We start from the raw sequence: 4,700 nt of genomic DNA, 5'->3' as shown, positions 1-4,700 counted from the left end.
TGATGATTAAGGTGAATAAGAAAATATGATGTAAATTAGGATGCTAAATTTAGTTATTTAAGCAGATAAAAATAAAAATGATTTTACCTGAAGGCAGAGAATTTTTTGCCTGACCACCACCAAGGTCTCATGCCATGGTTAAAGTTGAGCGAGACCTAGAGGTGATGGGCTAAAGCTTTTAGATATTACGAGATATAGAATAGAATGAGACTTTATTTATGGTCAATATTAGAGCTTAAGAGGTTGTAAGGAGTTTGGCAATGCTGTGGTAGATGGTAGCAGAATAACCATAAAGCTGCAAATAGAGAAAGGGGAAATTGCTAGAAAGTTAGTGGTAATGTTTGCTAAAATTCATTGAATAATTTGAAAGGATAATTCATGATTAGAAACTATTCTCATTACTGATTTATAGCCAAATGCCAAACTCTTTGTCCAGTTATGTAAGTTCTTACAATTTTTCCAAGCCCTCTTCTGTGGTAAATATAAATCAAATCCCATAAAAACATCTAGATCTTACTTGAGGAAATGGTGGAAGGAGAGAAATTACTTTCTACTCATTCTTTTCTTAGAAGTCCCATCAGGCAGTCAAAAAAGAAAGGATGCTTCTTGGAACATGACTGTTCTCTATTGTCACTTAAATAAGTTAGTATACCTCTTACAAGCCAGTGTGAGATGGCTCCAGAACGTTGTAATGGTAAATATTTTTTCTCAAAATGAAATAACCATTAAGGAAAAGTATAAGTTAGTATACTTCATGCTGTAATCAGTTGAGAAGATGTGACTGGGATGTTTCAGAGCTTTCCTCTCCAAAAAGTGAAGTTATATGTGCTATATTTCTTATCCTGTATCCTTTTAAAATCCTCAGTACACTTACTGCTAGACTAAAATACACTGTTTTTTGAATTTGGCATTTAATTTAAATCTGAAACCAGTTTGTGTGTGTGTGTGTGTGTGTGTGTGTGTGTGTGTGTGTGTGTACTTCTCATACCAATGAGTAATTCTTAGACACTAATAGAATGCCCCAGAATTCAACTCAATACAGACACTATTCGATGCAATGGCATCAGATTCCACAGGTAAAGCTCTCAGTCCCACAAGATGACCCTACACTTCAGATACCTGTCACAAGCCCAGTTTTTTACCTATACTTCTGACCAACTAGCTATAAATCAGACATTCCCATGACTCCCTCATTGGGTTTAATCAATTTGTTACAACTGCTCACAGAATTCGGGAAACCAGTTTATTCATTAGATTACCACTTTATTACAAAAGATATTAAAGACTATAAATCAATAGCCAGATGAAAAGATGCATACAGTGAAGTCCCAAACAAAAAAGCTTTTGTTGTGGCTCTTGGAGCCCAGCATGGTGGGACTAAAAGTTCTACCTCCTCTATTCAGGCTGGTTCTCCTGGCAACCAGCCCCCATCCTTAGTTGCTTTCTAAAAGTCACCTTAATTAACATCAACCCAATTGTAGTGGAAATGGACTTATTATGAATAACAAGGCCTCCACTTCAACTTTATGGCCCTAAAGCTTTTTCAGGACCTGAAGACCAGAGACCAAATATTAAAATGAAAGTTGCTTGAATTGCACTTATTGCTCAGGAAATTCCAAGGGGTTTGGAAGCTGTGAGCCTAGAATTATGGATGAAGAGCAAATATATACATGAAACATATTTTAGTCATACAAATAATATAATAATCTAGTAAAATCCTCAGTCTACACTATATTTTATGAATTAGACAATTACAATTATTAAAACAGACAAATATTTTATACAGTATAAATTTATTAATTTTTAAAAAACGTGTACTCATCTCCAAACAGCAATATCAAACAGACGCAAACCATAGACAAGCTTAAGTAATTTCAAGTAATTTGTAGAAGGATAATTATATTTCAGTTTTGGAGAATATGACACTAGATCAAAAACTTGATGCAGATGAGGGAGTTAAACATGTGCTTACCTCAAGGAAGAGTGTTTTAGATGGACAGAATGTTACCAAAGAGTTCATCCACTTCGCACTAGCGGAGACAAACACTAGATACCAAGATTGTAGTGGAGACCAACTGGCTGTGTTATTATGAATGGTGCCACCAGGAGAACAGGAAGCTAATGCTCAAAGGCCTGACTCCTTAACCCAGGTTACAGGACAGATTTTTAAGAATATAGAGGGAATAGTTATGTGATGCGCTTGCAGGGCAAGTTTTAATGGGAGGATCTTGGCCATATATGGTAAGGGGAAAGGGTGTCAGCACCAGATATTCCTGTCCTTTGCACTCTTCCTTTCTGAAAATGTTATCATGCTCAATTCTAGTTATATCTTGGTCTTTTGGTTCCATACGTGTGTGAGAGGCAAGACTTTGGTTCTGGGTGCAGCTGGAGGTCAAAGTTCTTTCCGCTGGGCAGGTTTGTGCTGCCTGACTTGCATTTTTGGTCTGTTGCCTCTGAAAAGAAACTCAGTATCTCATTAAGCAGGATAGGACCATTCTGAGCTGGTTCTGTGGTTACTCGCTGCTGAGCAGTGAGGATGCCACTGTGGCTAAAGCAGATAAATCAAGGGATAGTTATAAGGATAAAAAGTAGGGCTCAACCTTAAAGAACAGGGGTCTATTGGAAATTTTAACTGGAGGTGATATGATTCAGCTTAAATTAAAATATAATTGATCAAAGAATGGGTTGATATTAGCTATTAGAGAACTGGAATGAAGGACAAGTTAGGAGGCTACTTAAAAAACTCAGGTGAGGTCTACCGCCATGCCACCCTGAACGTGCCCTATCTCGTCTGATCTCGGAAACTTAGCAGGGCCGGGCCTGGTTAGTACTTGGATGGGATTCCACCTAGGAATCCCAGGTGCTGTAGGCAAAAACAAACAAACAAACAAACAAACAAACAAACAAACCCTCAGGTGAGATAATAGTGTTTTCAGCAAGGATTGAAGTAATGCAGACTGTGAGAAATAGTTACATACTGGCTGTATTCGAAAAGCAGATGCAATAAGAGCAGCACAAAAATTCACGGAAGAATATGAGAAAATCATATGAATCTATTAGGATTCTAGTTATCCTGAGCAACTGGAAGGAGTGATCATCAATTGAGATGGAGAAAAGAGTGGGTAGAAGAGATTTCAAAGGTGTTTTAGAGCTCACATTCCAATGTAGACATTAATTTTGATATTTTTGTTAGCATCTGAATGAGAAAGTCAAGTAGACTGCTGATAGATATGTGAGATATGTGATAGGTGAGATTCAGGGAAAAGATACAAATTTGGAAGTTTTCAGCACAGAAATAGTATTTAAAAATATAACAATGGATGAGATCGCTGTAAGAGTGAATGTGGAGAAAGACATAAAGAGGTACAAGTAGGTGCTCTGGGACACAACATATTTTACAGTGTGGAAAAACAGAAGATAATAGCAAAGGAAGATAGAAGGAGACATGATGAGAGGGAGAAAGAGGTAGGATACCAGAGGCAGGAGGAAAACCAAGCGAATGTGGCATTTTTTTGTAACCAAATGAAGAGAGTATATTATGAATGAGAAAGTAGCAGCTGTAGTCATTGCTGCTAAAATCAAGTGATAATATAAGGATTTTAAAATATGGAAAATTTCCTGGAATATCTAGGTGGGACCAATGTAAGCACAGGAGTCATTAAAAGTGGAAGAGATAGGTAGATGAGAGTCAAGTGAGATAATATGTAGCTGCTTTGGAGATGGAAATAGGAGACCATGAGCCAAAGGATATGGGTCACCTCTAGAAGCTGGAAAAATCAAAGAAATGAATTCTTCCCTACAGCCTCTGGGGAGGAATGCAGCCCTGTTATTACCTTGATTTTAGGCCAGTGAAACCTGTAAGGACTTCTAACCTACACAACTGTAAGATAATAATTTTATGTTATTTTTTAAGCCACTAAGTTTGTGGTAATTTTTTATAACAACCATAGAAAACTAACATGACACCCTAAAGAACAGTGACCAGCTGAGTTGTTCAGTACTTGGCAGTTAGCCATGCCTTCAAAAGTTTAAAACTTCTTTTGGTTGGACTTTTCCTTACCCATTAATAGATTTCCAAATCATATGCTATTCTGGTTGAAAGAAGAAAGTTTTATGATATGCATTCCTAGTTATTTTCTAAAAAGGAGACTTTTGCAAGTCCTTTTATGTTTATATTACTTTATTCTTAATTTTGGGCCTAGTCTGGAATAGTCTGAGTTCTCTGGTCAGTTTATCTTACTCAATTGTATTTTCCCACTAATAAATATTTAGATCTACAAAAATCACATTAGGTACATAGTCAGTTCATTCAAATTTCAGCTCCATTATCAAGTCTGCTTCTCCTTTTCTCAGTTATTACATGTGAGTATAAGGAAAGTTTGATGGTTATCATGGTATTCGGATGAAGAGAAGACTTCTGGTATTATACTGTCTTTGCAGCAAGGCATCTTGGTTTGGTTTCAAGCTCATGTATATCCACCAAATTTTTAAGTTTTGACTGATCCTGTTCATACATAACATTCTAGTACCCGCTACTGTAGAGTACAGGGTCAATTAATGATATGCTCTCTTGACCAGGTCTTAGTGATTTTTCCTTAGTCTCGCCAGGAACTGTAGATTCCTTCCCTATCTCTATAGCCAATATCTGCCAATAATTCACATTCAATCCCTAGACCCAGGGTTAAATTCAGGTTTTATGG

At 36.9% G+C, this 4,700-nt stretch overlaps 1 pseudogene; it reads left to right on the top strand.

The window, feature by feature from the left end:
• The first annotated feature begins 2,753 nt into the window (after window positions 1-2,753).
• LOC111731175 lies at window positions 2,754-2,872 on the top strand (annotated as a pseudogene).
• Window positions 2,873-4,700: the final 1,828 nt, after the last annotated feature.

This window comes from Pteropus vampyrus, unplaced genomic scaffold (genome assembly GCF_000151845.1).
Source record: "Pteropus vampyrus isolate Shadow unplaced genomic scaffold, Pvam_2.0 Scaffold10, whole genome shotgun sequence".
NCBI classification, from domain to species: Eukaryota; Metazoa; Chordata; class Mammalia; order Chiroptera; family Pteropodidae; genus Pteropus; species Pteropus vampyrus.
This window is presented reverse-complemented; position numbering and strand designations above follow the sequence as displayed.